This window comes from Mus musculus, chromosome 14, assembly GCF_000001635.26.
Source record: "Mus musculus strain C57BL/6J chromosome 14, GRCm38.p6 C57BL/6J".
Classification (NCBI taxonomy): Eukaryota; Metazoa; Chordata; class Mammalia; order Rodentia; family Muridae; genus Mus; species Mus musculus.
The window spans coordinates 63,342,891-63,358,555 of record NC_000080.6 but is presented as its reverse complement, the minus strand read 5'-3'; the positions used below and the strand labels follow the sequence as shown (position 1 = coordinate 63,358,555).

Here is a 15,665-nt window from a genome sequence, read left to right as displayed (position 1 = left end):
CCCCCCTTACATTTCCATACTTTCAGTATCACTAGGATATCCTTACCTGTCCCCTCCTGAATGTGTCTGCTAATGGGTGTCTCACTTCCATCTTTGACTTGTTGGCTGCTTTGAGTTCTTTCTGTGTTGGGCTCATACCTGTTTGCCCAAAATACTGATAGGATGCTGGGCTTTCCTCCTGGCCCTTGGCTAAGCAGAACAAGCACAACTCGTGTCCATGGTTCTTATGTGGTCCATGAAAGGTCTTGCTCTATTCCTGTCAAATGGTGAGAGGATTTTTTTTTTTCTATTCCACTCACTTTACCCAGGCCAACACTAACTCTCAGAGAGCTTTCCTATGGATTAGAAAGATGCACTTCCCACACTACTGCCACCTGGTGGACATATGCTGTAATGATCCTGTGAAGGCCAGTGCCCAAATGCCTTGCTTTGCTTTAAGTGTCAAGAGGCCCATTAAGGAACCTTGTCACAAGTGCCTACTGAAGCCTAGCTTTTCCTACTTTTTCGCTGTCTAAAACACTTCAGTCCCCACTGGGATCACCCTCCCCTGTCCTCATAGCTCACTCTCTGGATCAAACCTGCTAAGGGGCCCCATCCTATACCGTTATGTTTGTAATATCCTTTCTTTCATTCAACAGCTTCTGAGTGGGGACTTGCATAGACCCCATTGTCCCTAGAAGTCACATACAGAGTCAACATTGGTTATCACAGCCCCTACCTAATCTGGAAGTCCTCTTTGTGGCTACCAGTTCTGTGGGGCCAGCTACTACCATAGAGCGCAGATTGGCATGTGTCAGCTGCCAGGTCATGGTCCTTGACAGCATTAAACATCCTTCCTGGGGCTGTGATACTCTCACCTGTAGTTTGGGAAGGAGAGCCTGTCCTGTCTTTATTCCCAGGGACACAAGGTCACATACACACAATGGGTAAATGTAAGAACTGTCCCTGTCTGGAGTCACTTTCTGTCCCTGATCATTGTCTAGAAGAGGGATCTAAGTTTTAGCCACCATCTATCCCTGCTGTACCCAGAGTTTGCTCAGCCTGGCTGGTTGGCAGGGTCTTCCTTAGCTGCAGAAAGAGTTAGGAGAACTAGGAAGGCCCTTCAGATGCCAGGAATTCTTTACAACATGTCTATTTCAGTTGCTACATTGCTGCCTTAAATTACTGAGATGCCGGGGCAGCCAGCCTGCCTCTGACCACTCATGTGCCTCCCATCCTAGCCCTGACCCTATCCTCCTCAGTGCCCTTCGTGGGCATCACAGCCCGAGACAGTCTGAGCCTGGACTCTATCCAGAACAGAGCCAGGATAGGGCCCAGCTCTCCTCAGAGCATTTGAGCCAATTAAAATGACAAATGACTGAAGCTTATCTTGCCTCCTCTGCCTTCTCCCCCTCCACTCTGCATTTAGACCTTCCCTTCCAGGGAAATGGGCTGGGAACACCTTCCCTCCTCCAGGCCTGCGAACCTTCCAAAGTTGGTGATGACGTGACGCATGGCTGTTCCTCTACCTCCCCACCAGACCACTAGTGTTCTGGGAGCCTTGCTCTACAATGGAGAACAAGGAAGAGGCAGAGGAGATGGGGAGAAAAATAAGACCACTGGCTCAAAATCTTTTAGACTGTGTGTGTGTGTGTGTATGTGTGTGTGTGTGTGTGTGTGTGTGTGTGTGTGAGAGAGAGAGAGAGAGAGAGAGAGAGAGAGAGAGAGAGAGAGACCATTAGTTTGGGGTCAGAGGTTGATGTCTTCCTCAGTCATCTTCCATCTTACTTTTTGAAACAGGATATGTCGCTAAATCCACAGCTTACCGGATCACTGATTTGGTAGAGTGGACCAGGGATATGCCTGTCTGCCTCATTGCACCTGGCTTTAAAAAAAATAGGTTGTGGATTCAAACTCAGGTCTTCATACCTGCATGATGAGCACTTTACAGCCTAAGCCATCTCCATAGCCCAAAAAAACTGGGTTTTTTTGTTTGTTTGTTTTGTTTTGTTTTGTTTTTACGGTAGAAATCCTTGGAGCTTATTTTAAGCTCTGGCCTTGGGCTTTAGAGTTCTAACAAAAGGTGGTATAATCACAGCAAGGATGACCATCCCCCATGCCTGCCCAGGAAAGAGGCAGGAGACAGTCACATGCAAGCCCATCTCTCAGGTAGGCCATCTCCAGTGGGAATTCGTCCATCAGGGAGACCCTTCTGCAGGAAGAGGCCCATCTCAGGGGAGGACTGTCTAGAGCGGAGGCCAGCAGGTAGAAATAAGAGATGTGGATGGTCTGTGACTCGTGTTCGTCAATCTCGTGCCTGGTACCCCCACCTCAAGGCATCTGTCCTAACTTCCCTAGGAAGCAGAACTTCCACCTCTGCATTTAGCCGATTTAAAGGTCTCCACTATCATCAACAAGACGTTCATTTAAGATCTAAATGGAAGTCTAAACACAGCCCTTTGCTTTTATCATGCCCCCAATGGACTCCTGCCGATCCTTCAAAACCCAGTCCGATTACTCCCCCGTTTATGTGCCCTGCCCTCTGTGAGGCTATAATTACTTCATTGAGTTCATTGGTATTTTCATAACTGTCTGCTACATGCCAGGCACACCGTTGGCCCCGTGAATGGCTGAATAACTAGGAGGAAGGAAATTCTTCCCTCTTCTAGGCATGTGCTTAAGTTGAAAGAAGCAAACAGAAATTTCCTTAAAACTAAGCCAGGTGGGTCCTCAACAGTAGATCCAAGGCTGTCATTGGGGTACAAGCCTGTAATCCCAGCACTGAGGCAGGAAGGTTGCGAGTTCAAAGTCATCCTTGGCTACATCCTGAGTTCAAGGTAAGCCTGGGCTACTTGAAACTGTGTCTCAAATCAACAACAACTGAAAGCAAACAGAACAGACCACTACACACACACACACACACACACACACACACACACACACACACACGGCCTCCTTTGGTTTCCTGTGCTGAGTTTTGTATGTGGCCTCCAGGTAGGTTCAACAGGTGTGAAAGTTCCTCTCTAACACACAGCTTCATGCTGAATGCTTCTCTTTCTGATAGAACTTGGGGCTCACAGGTCCCCAGCTTCTTGGGTCTGAGCTACTGCAGTAGACTTCTAGTTGACCAACTACTAACATAGCTTCCTAGGCTGACCTCCTGGGCACCACTGTGAGCCAGGCAAGCACCCACTTCCCACGGAAATACACAGTTCAGTGCAGGCCCAGTTATGGGTCCTGGAATGATGGGGCTAAGAAGAGCTCAGGGATCCATCAGTTAGCCATGCACGGAGATGGTGGTGGCCCTCCCTGCACAGGGCAGGGACACAGTTTAGACAGTGGGCTCTCAGAAACCCAGCACAATCAGCAGATTGTACACTCCTTGCCTGCTTAAAGCATGGATGGATGCTCAACAATGGCCAACCACTGCACTCCCTGCTCTTCAGGTCTGGGTGCTGCACCACACTCAGACATGGCCTGCGGTAGTGACGCTAGTGTTGTGATTGATGGAGGCAGAAATTAGTACACATGTGAAGCATGCTCTGTGTCCATGTGTCCATGTGTCCATCCCTCGTACCTGTGGCCTCACATGAACTTTGAGACTCTAGGGAAAAGATATCTATACTAGTTCCAGGTTGAAAACAAGGAGAGGAGGCTTAGCAAATGGTACCACTTGCCTACACGCTCACTGCCTTTGTCCCTGAGGGAACATGTAGGGATGACAGGTGCACACGAGGCAAGGGTACCAGCCCAAGGGCTTGTTCAGAGCCAGAGGCACCAGCTCTCTTAGAGCTGTGCAGCTCCTGCCTTGGCCATGTCCTGCACCCATCATGCCTGCAGGCTACAACAACAGGAACAGTTGTTTAGAGCATCCACCATGTTCCAGGTACAAGGCTGGATGACTGACACCCTCTGCTCATTATCTGAGCAGTCTCACCAAGCATCCATTATCATTTTCATCTCCCAGGTAGAGAGATGAGGAGCTGAGAGCAACCAACCTGCACCGAGTCATAGCTTGTCCAGTTGGCATCCACTCTAGACCACTGACTTGGGACCACCTGAATCCTTGGAACAGCCTGTTCCCTGTCCATGAAATTAGCCTCCTTTTCTAATGGGTCACCAACGGATGGCATGAGCGGCCAGCTCCTCCCAGCTTAGAGTCCCAGTAGTGCTCCTAGCACAGCTGCTGTGTACTTCAGGCCAGAGACTGGTGGTGCCGTTCCCAAGCCAAGTGCGTACCAACCCTGGACACCACCCTGTGGAACAGTGAACCACTAGCACAATAAGTGACCTTACCTTCACTTGGCCTGCTAATCCCAGGGGGCAGAGGAAAACGTGCCTGTGTCTGAGGTCAGAAGAAGCAAGCCTGCCTGGCTGCATAACCTTGGGCTTCCTCTCCCCTCTAGGCCTCAGCTCCCTTTTCCAGGCATTCACAGGATCTGTTAGGCTCAGAGGCTAGATATCAGTGCTCCCTAACCCAGCTTAGCTACCTGCAGTCAATGGTGCATTCTAAGCCTTGGGTGGTTTTCCTACATAATGAAGGTGTGGCCGTCAAGTACTTCCCATCCTTACTGTGCAGATGGAGTGGGTGATGTCCCAGGGGTATTAGCACTGTGCAGGGGGTGTCACAAAACAGGTGTCTGCAAAATACTCCCAACTACCTTGGCCTCATGAGTGTTCTTGTGCCTTCCTGGGGCCTTAGATGGCTAAGCACCAGGGAGACAGGGCTCTCAGGCCTTTTCCTAGAATAGGCTGTTTCTCAGCACCAAACCCTTCTACACACAATAAACTAGAACTTTCTGGCTCCCCCAGGCCAGCTGCAGCTGCTGTCTGAGACATCACAGCATCCTTGAGAAGGCAGCTCAAGGGCATGAGCTTAGCCTCATTCCATCCTGGGCCTCCCTTGCCTAGCAGTCCATGACCTTGAAGATGTTGCATGCTGTGTGGGCTGGGCCGGGCCATAGAGATGGCGGGCAAGAGACGGGAGCTGGAGACAGAGACCGTGAGCTCAGCAATGGCAGGGGTGGAGGGGTGGGGGGAGGCAGTCAAGGCCAGAAGACAGAGGCACAGACAAGAAGTGAGTCTCAGTAGCTTTGTAATAATAAACATATTTCTTGAGTAGTTCCCTCAGCTTGGGGCCTAAAAACACTTCCCAAGCAGGAGTCCCTCTCCTGTACACTGGCAGTGCTCTGTGACCCCAGCTGGCCTCTACCACATGTTGTACCCACGTGTTGCCACAGTGAACCACTCTCTAGCCCCTAGCCTGTCCAGAGCTCCATGATCAGTATGGTTTTGCTAGGGGCTGGGCTGGGTCCTCCAAACTCAGGGCAGAGTCCTGCACATCACTGGATTTGGATGGGGGATCTTCAAAGGATTATTTAAGGTAAACTGACATTATTAGGCTGGGCCTTCATCCAGTGTGGCTGATGTCCTTATACAAAGAGACCAGGGCACAGGCACTCACAGAGGGACACTGCGCGAGGACGTGGGGGAGGATGGCATCTGTACCCAAAGTAGCAAGGCCTTGGCGGCACAGAGCTAGCCATAGCCTTGATCACAAGCATCCGGTCTGCAAAACTGTGAGAGAATAAATGTCTATTGTTTGAGTAACCAGGGCTGTGACTCTTTGCTGTGGCAGCAACAGAAAACCAGCCCAGGAATTGGGTATGGAAACATCCTGGGTATTTCAGCAGTGAAATGGCTGAGACAGGGGCCTCGTGAGTTCCAGGCAGCTGAAAGGAAGTAGGGAGGGAGAAGGAGAGAGGGAAAGTAGAGGGGAGGAAGGGAGGGAGAGTGGAGAGAAGGAAGGGGGGGAGAGAGAAGGAGGGAAGGAGGGAGGAAGAAAAGAGAATGAGAGGAGGGAGGGAGGGAGGGAGGGAGGGAAGGAGGGAAGGAGGGAGGGAAGGAGAGAGGGAGCAAAACACAAGTGCCAGCCTTGTAGTCCCAGCACCTGGGAGCTAAGACCAGAGGGTCATTAAAGCCAGCCTGGGCTACAGAGTCAGACACTGCCTTACTGTCTCAAGACAAAGTGGACGAATAAAAAGAGAGACGTGAGAAGGCTGGGGGGACACAAGCTTTCATAGTAACTTTGACTCAGTCAGGAGGCATGGTTGCTCATCTTGTGAGTGTAAGGAGAGACAGTGAATCAAAGATGCCATCAGGCAGCGCATGGATCAGAGACCCGTGAGAGAACTTATTTACTAAGGTTCACCTCCATGTGGCTGTGGCATCCCTATGTCCTTACTCAGGGCCTTTCTCTAGACTCAGGCATCCATGTGGACTTCTGTCCCTTGGAGAGATGAGAGTCTGCCCCCCCCCCCTCCTCGGGGCACAGGTCAGGGAATGGGTCAGGACTTTCATGTTCTATGACATTCATTTGTTCCCTTTGAGGACTTGGCCTCTGCTCCAGTGTCCATCCCCAAACCCCTGGGATTAGATGCTGCCACTGAGTGGCCTGCAGGAGAAGGGAGAACAGGATGAGGGATCCACGCTGCAGGTGCCCTGCAAGGGCTGCTATGGAGGATCTGTCTGCCTGCCTCACTTCAATAGAACTGCACTTCATGTTTGGAACACTGGGTTCTAGGATTTGATTTTGAACACTGGGCTCTAGGATTCTTTTTTCATCAGCATGAAGATGCACCAAAGCAGCAGAAGCAATATGTGTGTGTACATGTATACATACATACACATATACACATATATTGTGTGTATACATACATATACATACACACATATGTATATATACATACACATATGCACACACATAGACACATACACACATATATACATATATACACATACATATATACATATACACATGCACATACACATACACATACACATACACATACACATATGCCTAGAGCATCAGATAGAAGAAAACAAATCCTGCCTGGCTCCCTGCCCATCCCTGGGATAAGACCACAGCCGTAATATCATCACAGCTCAGTTCATATCTTCTCATCTTCTTGGTGGTGGTGGTGGTGGTGGTGGTGGTGGTGGTGGTAGTGGTGGAGGTGGGGTGTGTGTGTGTGTGTGTGTGTGTGTGTGTGTGTGTGTGTGTGTGTGAAAGGGGATGTCAAGTATCTTCATCTATTGCTTGATACCTTAGTTTTTGAGATACAGGTCTCTCATTGAACCTGAAGCTTGCTGATTCAGTCCCTATCTGGCCAGTGCTCTCCTGGAATTGACCTGTCTCTGCTCCCTGATGCTGAGGTTACAGGCACTCAGGACCAGGCTCAGCTTTTACCTGGGTGTGGGTTGACCTCAGGCCTTCTGATCTTCACAGCAAGTGCTCTTACACACTGAGCAGTCTCCCTAGTCCTGTATCTTGTCTAACTTAAAATGGGTGGTTAAGTCATTGGACACACACACACACACGCAGAGAAGAGAGAGAGAGAGAGAGAGAGAGATTCAAAGAAACAGATGAAGTGAAAATAACCTTTGACCACTTTACTTCCCCCATCTGCAAAGGCCTCTTTCACTGTATTTGTGTTTGGTATGTACAAATTTAAGAGAGAGTGTGGGCTTATACATAGGGCATCTAAGGTAAGAACGGTCTATGGTTTATGCAACTATTCGCTTATAGAAATTTGGGGGCTGAGGGCCAGGGCTATAGCTCGGTTGGTAGAGCACTTGTCTAGCATACACCGAGCTTTAGCTTCAGTCCTCACGACTACATAAAGCAGGAGAGGCAGTGCACACCTGTCACCCCAGCACCGGGGAGGTAGAGGAATTAGGAGCACAAACTCAAGGTCCTTTGCTGTTGCACAGCCAGTTTGAGGCCAGCCTGAAATACAGAAAGGACTGCGTTTTTTAAATCAGGAATTTGGGGTTGGTACGAGTCCATTCTCTGTGGCTAACAAGAGAATTCTGTAAACTAAGCCACTTTATTAAAAAAAAAATGGGATTGTATTTTAGCTCATAGTTCTAGATGCCCAAGGTCAAGAAGTTAAGTCTAGTGATGGCCTTCTTGCTTGCAGCATATATTGGGTGAGTTACCCAGTAAGAAGAGACGGGAGAGGAGTCAGTGTGTGTCTTGCTTCAGCTCTCTGTCCTTTATATAGAACGGCCAGGACTCCACTCTGGTGACCTCATCTAATCACAGAGCTCCCAAAGTCTCTGTGCTTATGGCATCAGGCTAAGTGTCCACCCTCCTGATGCTTCACTGTGGGGCTAGATGTCAACAAGAGATTCAGGGGACACAGCCCTCAAGTCATGGCAGTTTCTTCTCCACATTCATAATGACAAGTCACCTTGAGGTTTGTTTATTTATTTATTTATTTATTTATTTTTGCTCTTATTTTGCAGAAGATGAGATTGGGCATTGGTGTTGCCACTGGACCAAGCAACCTCTCTTCATCCCAGGGACAACAAAGAAAGATGTCACAGACTTACGCTCATGGGGTGTGTGCAGAGTAGCTAAGGACACCTGTGTCCTCTCATCCTTCCCAAGTTGTCTCCCTTCCATAAACACAGGTCCATCAAGAGGCCGTGAGGACAAGGGCAGGCTGAGGCTGAGGTGGAGCTGGGGATATAGGTGGAAGGTGGGCTAGGTACTTTCTGCGTTGCTATAGTGGAATAGTGAAAATGGCAACCAGAGGTTGGAAGGGCTTACTCCGGCTCACAGTTTGAGGGTACACTCCACCATGTTGGATCAGTCATGGTAGCTGAAGCATGACATAATGGGTCATGTTGCACCCCCAGTCAGAGAGCACAGAGAAATGAATGCTAAAGGCCAATGGACAAAAGGCTGCTTCACAGAGAAAAAAAAAAAAAGAATAGCATTTACACAGAGTAGAGGCCACCCTACCTTAGAGGCGTTGGTGATGATACAACCTTCAAAGAATATATCTTTGGTGAGCCCACTCCTTGCCAGCACGAAGATGATACTGAGATGGCTCAGTAGGTAAAGTACATCACAAGCATGAAGACCAGAGCTCAGATCCCCAGCACCTGTGTAAAAGCCAGGTGTATCCATCCACATGTGCCTGGGATCTCAGGGCTGGGGGCAAAAAGGAAGAGACAGGTGATTGATCCCCAGAGCCCACTGGCCAGACGTTCTAGCCAAGTCTCAAGAAACAAGAAGGAGGGACTGAGAGATGGCTCAATGGTTAAGAGCATTTGTTGTTCTTGCAGAGGATACAGGTTCAGTTCCAAGCATGCACATGACAACTCAGCACTATTTGTAACTACCATTTCAAGAAACCCTCTGCCCTCTTCTTGCCTCCTCAGGCACCAGATATGCACATGGTCTATATATGTGCATGCAGGCAAAACATTCGTACACATAAGATAAATAAAATGAAGAGGAGAGCAACTGAGGAAGATACCTGGCAATGACCTCTTGCCTTCACATGTACACACACGTATGCATGTGTGTGCATTCATACTAGCATTCTTACACCCACATACAACACAGAGACAGAGAGAGAGAAGACATAGAAAGAGACAGAGAGAGAGGAAGACAGACAGACATAGAGAGACAGAGACAGAGACAGACAGACAGACAGACAGACAGGCAGACAGAGAGAAGATGCTGGTGAGACCATTTAAGTCCACTTCCAGGGTACCATCATGAGTCAGATCTAGTCTAACCCCATCTAGTCTAACCCTTGCTTGACTGACTTTGTGACCTTGAGTCAGTTAGGAGACCTGCCCATGCCTCAGTTTCCTCACCTGCAAAACAGAAAGGTGACACCTCCTTCAAGGAACAATGGAGACTGCTAAACCAGAAAGCCTGCCTGCAGCTTGTGGCCAAGAGGAACTTGGCCACAAGCACTCAGTGATGGCTAACTTCCTTTCTTGCTCCCATCAGACAACACTGAGGTTTCAAAGGGAAGAAAGCCTGGCTTTCAGGTCTCACGGGAAGCTTTGGAAGTGAGCTGGATCACGATCTTTCCCTCCTTATGGATAAAAGAAGAATCTGGAAGCTCTCACCTATATTGTTATCTTCATTTTCATGGGACCCTCTCCACAAAGTGGTGGTCTGGGTCACAGCTTTCTTAATGATCAAGACTCAAAGCCACCAGAGTGAGTCACAGTGAGTGTTTGGGACCTCAGGCAGTGCCAGTTCCTAAGATGCAAAAAAGTCCTTGCATGGCTTTCTCCTTTTGTTCTTTTGCCCTTTGAGTGTTAGCTCGTTGTACCCTGGCCCCAGCAAGCTTCTTCCTGTAGAGGAGGAATTTGTGACGACTACAGACTTTGGTCACTTAACAATCCCGGTGAGAACTTCTCATTCCATTCCAACAGCCTGTGCATCAGCCATGAAGGGGCTCCCAATGGGAGAATATCCCACTAGCCCCTTGGACCCATCCTTATCTCTCAGGGTTGAGTTTGGTGATTGGCCAGACACGTGATGCAGTGGAGTGTCACATGACTTCAGGGTGGGGTGGCTGAGTGGGGACAGACTGCATGTGTCACAGGCTGTTAGGTGACTCAGCTAGCCTGAGGCATAGCTGGGGAAAGGAGGGAGCACTCAAGCACTCTGGTTCCTAATCCAGAACTTTCTCCCCATTAGCTCACATGCCCAAGCTCACTGACAGCCCTTACTGACCTAGTGGTTGGGGTGGATTTGTGCAATGTCATCCCTTGCTAAATTAGGAAGCTCACCACTGCCATTTGAGGACCAGTCAACCACAGTGTGGAAAACTAATCTTCTACCATGGGTTCGATGTAAACACGATAAACACCCATAAACCACCCCCATCACACATGGGTGTGAAAGGTACCAGAGGTAGCCAGCCCTGGCTTCAGGTTCCCTACAGAAATTTCTATACAATATCAAGCGCTATCCCTCATTAAACCAAAGAGTATTTTCTTGGGTACCACATAGGCACTGCACACTGTCACGGGGTCCAGCAAAGGCTTTTACCTGTCTGTGTGTGGGTTGTGCCTCTCTGATTAAAAACACTCCAGGCTAGTTCCTCAGACTGGCTATCCCTCACTCTCCAGTTCTCCTCAGATACTCTAGTATGGCCGATATTGGTCTCCCTGTTCCAGTTAAAATGGCCATGAGAGTTAGTGCCACCTGGAATTGTAATTGTGGGCCATTCACTTGGAGAACTTAGCTGCCAAGTCAGCAGAGATGGAGCTGGGTAGAGCCTTGATGACCATCAGAGAATCCCTTCATTTTACGGATGAAGGAGGAGGATGAAGATGAAGGTGACAGAGGAGCAGGGCAGAACCACATGACCTCACGGCTGTAGTCTACAACACTTGTCCAAGAAGCGCCAAAGGAAGCAGTCACCATAAACAGACACGGTGGGACAACCCTTGGGAGCCCTGAGCCCTCTTCATTGGCCATTCCTGCCCTGGGAACACCAGCCCTGCCATCCTCTGTCTTACGTGAACTAGCAATGGGAGTCTTGGCTGGTGCCCAGGGGAACCCAAATAGAATTATGGCATCTGGGGGATGAAGAACAGGTCCCCCGGGGCCCTCGAGGCATCGCTTCCTGCCCTCAAGAAGCACTTAGGAGACCTAGTACTGGCCAGCTGCTCATGTCTGTGTAAAGAGCTGAAGTGCTAATAAGCATGATTTATGACTTTCTGAGGGGAAAGAATGGGAGCTGCACTCTCCATGACACAGAGCCTGGTCCCGGGGGTGCCGGGATGAAAAATGCTCGCCCATGGGCCAAAGGGCTCTCCTCTCAGTCAAGGGATGATTTAACTCCTCAAGGAGCCAGAGTCTGCCTCCAATAACTCACACTCCTTGGGAGAGGGATGTGTCCTCCAGCCATGTTGGTGCCTGTGCCCACGGGAGACACAGGGTGTGTCTGGGGGAGACAGCATTGGTCTGCCATTCCCCATGTTTAGGACAGGTCAGGAGCTAACAGGCATAAAGAGGTCTGTGTGCCTCTGTAGACCAAAGACGAGGGAAGAGTCTTGAGGGTGATCCCCATGACAAAGCCAGGCAGGTCAGTGACAGGTGTGATGTGGTTTTGACTCAGGATAGAAAGAACTTCCCAACAGCTGGACAGATTCCTCCGTGAAGAACAAAATGTCTCCTGAAATAAGGAGATTCTCACTCGTGAAAAGGTTAAACCAAAACTGATCCCACACACAGTCATTGAGATAGCTATTGTTAGGAGAAAAAGAAACAGAAAATACCAAGTGCTGGAGCCCCTGTGCCCTGTGGCTATGTTTGTAAATTAGTGCAGCAGCCATGAAAAAAAAAATTGTGAATAGAATCTTTGAAAAATTAACATTGCCTGGGAGGTATTCCGGTAGATCTAGTGCTTGCTGTGCTAGCATAAGGGCCTGCGGTTGGATTTCCCAGCACCCTAAAAACAATCCAGGTACTGTGCACTATGCATGCCTGTTGCACCAGAGCTGGCTGGGGCCATGGGCTAGAGACAGGAGGATGTAAGGCTAGTTAGCCAGACAGTCTAGGCAGGCAGAGAGCACCAATTTCAGCGAGCAACTGTTTCAAAAGCATAAGGAAGAAGGGCTGGAGAGATGGCTCAGCAGCTGAAAGCACTTACCACTTTTCCACAGGACCGGAGTTCAATTCCCAGGACCCACACTGGGCTGCCCAAAACTGCCTGTGACTCCAAGGGATGGAGTGTTCTTTCTGACCTCAGAAAGCACCTACACTCACTTACACATACACAGACTCAGACACACACATGCATATAGCAACAATACAATAAACCTTAGAGAAAAAGGATGGAGCCAGACATAGTGGCACACAAACCAAGCATTAGGAACCAGAAGCAGATGGACTTCAGTGAATTCAAAGCTAGCTTGGTCTATGTAGTGAGTTCCACGCCAGGCAGGGGGATAGTGAGACTTCGTCTCAAAAATAAATAAAGTAGAGGAAGACACCCAATATCAACTCGTGACCACCACATGACCACCACACATGTGCACATACATACATTACAAACACATACAAATACACACAGACACACTTATGCACACATATGCATATATATATATATACATTAAACAGAATTGCCATTTTATCCAGCAATTACACAGTTTGGGCATTGTGGTACATCGTGGCTATATATGTATGAATCAAAAGAATCCAACAGATACAGCACATGTACATTCATGTCAATACATAGCATTCATTTTCACTATATCAAAAGGATGGAGATGGCTAGTGTTTCTCTATGAATAACTGAAACCCACAAAAGAAATATTATATAGTCTCAAAAATGGAGTACATGCTGATGTGTGCCATTTCATTAACACTTGTGCACACCATGTTCCAGAAAACAAACCAATCACAGAAAGATCAATGGATGTATGATCCACTGACATGAGGTGCCAAGGTGGGTCAGACAGGTAGAGACAGACAACAGAGGTTGCCAGCATCTGGTGGCTGGTGAGACAGTGCTTGGTGTAAAAGGGACAAAGTTGGGGTCTGGGAAGACAAGGAAGTCTTGGTGACAATGACGACCATAAGGGCTGCTCTCAGTGCCCCTGAGCTGTATCCTTTAAGGCAGTTAAAACCATCAGCATGTTGTTCACCATATTCTCATGGTTTTAGTAAAATGGGACTCGGTCTCCACCTGATTTCAGTGACAGGGTTGTTGGAGCCCTGGGGAGACGCAGCAGAGCCAGAGAGGGGAAAGTTGCAGAGGATGCACCATTCGGAGAGTGGCCTCTGACAGAGCGCCCGGTCATGGCGATTACGAAGACCATCATGGGTGACTTGGCTGGAGTGTGTGCTCCAGGTCAGACATCGCTGAGCAACGTATCTGCCTTGTTCCTTCAAAACTCTCCATAAACCTGAGGGACGCTCAGCCCCTTTTACAGAAAAAGGAAAACGGAGACCCCGGATGACTAAATGTCTTGCTGTCACTCACCAGGCACAAGAGACCAGGCCCTGAATCAAAGGGAGGGAAAGGCGTGAGTTGGCATCTCAGCTGCTCGGGCCCTGGAACTCAGACCCTAGCTCTGAGTCCCAGAGTCTTATTTATCAGCGTGGCTTAACTCCTCTAAGCCTCAGACTCTGTGCAATCTGGGGACAGCAATCACACCTGCCACGTAGGTTTGCTTAAGGACTAGCATGCCAAGCCCTTGGCATTATGTCTGGCACAGAGAAAGCATTAAGAGCCATGAGCTCTCCTTGGCAGCTCCCGAGTCTCACCCGGTGCCTGCTCAAGGCACTTAGGTTTTACCCTCTTGTTGCTCTGGGCCTCTTCAACCAGGCTTTAGGGCACCGTGATTCATCCAGACTTCCTCCCTGTTCTCCCCACACCGCGTGCTGTTTGAGTCTGTTTCCCTCATCTCTGAGTCTGGTAGCAATGGAAGACAGGCACAGTAAATGCCCAGGGGAATCCTGGGATAATAAACGATGCTTAGTGCCCTTTGACCAAAACATCCCTCCTGCAACTGTCACTAGAGCCCCAGCCAGGCCAGGGAGAGGAAGAGCCATGGGGAGACCGTTCATGAGGAAGACCAGAGCTGTGTCCAGCCCAGACAGGCTCCAACAGCCGGATGTGCGGAGCTGTTTTCTGGCCCAGCTGATTCCACTGTGGATAAGGAGAAGGCTGCTTTGGCTTTGGAGGGCTGTGTTAGGTCCTCTGTAGACTCACTTGGGGAGGAAGTGACGGTCGTGGGCCTTCGTGCCTCCGGGGACGTGGTGGCTCCTAAGGACAGCCTGGCTGTGGAAAGCTGGAGCCTGCGGAAAAATGAGAGTGGGAAATGAGAGTCAAAGAGTCAAGGAAAATGCGCGCATCTGTTAATGCGGCTGCTTTGGCTTTTGTCTCTAGAGGAGGAAGAGGGTGGGGAGTGGCGAGAGGACTCGGGCTGGCTTCCTGCTCTGCCAGTCCGGCGGCATCACCTAGATAATGACTGATAGCAGTGGAAACAGGGGACAAGATAAAGACAGACCCCGGAGCCAGCGGGGAGCAGCCAGGGGATGAGGACGACGGGAAGGAAGGGAAAGGCCTCAAAATGGCCTCAACGTGCCGCTGATGTTGGTCCATGCTGCTGCCAAATGCCATGGGAGGTCCGTGGACTCATGGGCTTGCTCAGATCCAGGGACCTCTCACTCTTTCCAGCCAGTGTCTAACCTGTCCTTCATTCCCTGGGGGGAACTGCTGTGGAGTCTGGGTTTGTTAGAAGCCTGGCTTCCCTCACTGGGTCTTTTCAATTCCTCCCCTTCTCTGGAAGCCACTTCTTCCTGTGTGGGAATCTCAGCCTCCTCGGGTTTGGGCATCACCCAACTGGGACGCTGGCCTCAGAAGTTCTGGTCTTAGACAGTGGACTTCTTTCTGTCTAAGATGGTTCTGCCTCCACAGGAGACACTCCTGGATGTCAGTTGCTCTTGCTGACTGACAGCCCCAGGCTGCCCCTCTATGCAGGGCCTAACCACCATGGGTTCTGACTGTCCTCACCCTGTAGGGAGACTGGCCTCCCTGACCCACGTGGCTTCCTGCAGAGCCAGGCTGGGCTGGGCGCTGAGTGGAGCCCGGGAATGAGGCAGTCCTCATGAGTATGGGTCCCCTCTTCACCTATGAATACGGCAGATTGGTTCTCTTTGGAAGCCTCGGTGTTCCGTTCCATTCTCAATGGGCTCCAATGTCTCTGAGCCCCACCACTATTGCAAGAGGCTGTATGTATCACGGTACTGCTTTCTCAGTCTTGGGGCCTCCCTGTTGGGATCCAAATCCTGATCCTTCGCAGGGAGCGTTCCACACTCCCCTGAAGCCTGGGCGTTTGTGTGACAC

The 15,665-nt window shown here is 49.7% G+C and overlaps 1 non-coding gene across 8 annotated transcripts in view; it reads right to left on the bottom strand.

Moving 5' to 3' along the window:
* Positions 1-52: 52 nt before the first annotated feature.
* The window catches only part of Gm4151, a 49,585-nt gene continuing 33,972 nt past the window's right edge, over positions 53-15,665 (bottom strand). For 2 of the 8 annotated variants that reach the window (XR_001781286.2, XR_003951247.1), the window contains exons 2-3: positions 14,529-14,614; positions 12,908-13,816 (exon numbers count right to left, since the gene is read on the bottom strand). This is a non-coding gene — a transcript (predicted gene 4151). Of the gene's footprint in view, positions 257-8,273; positions 8,984-12,893; positions 14,615-15,665 lie in introns of those variants that run through there. The other 6 variants (XR_874694.1, XR_874695.2, XR_874701.3 and 3 more) reach the window with 5 other exon arrangements.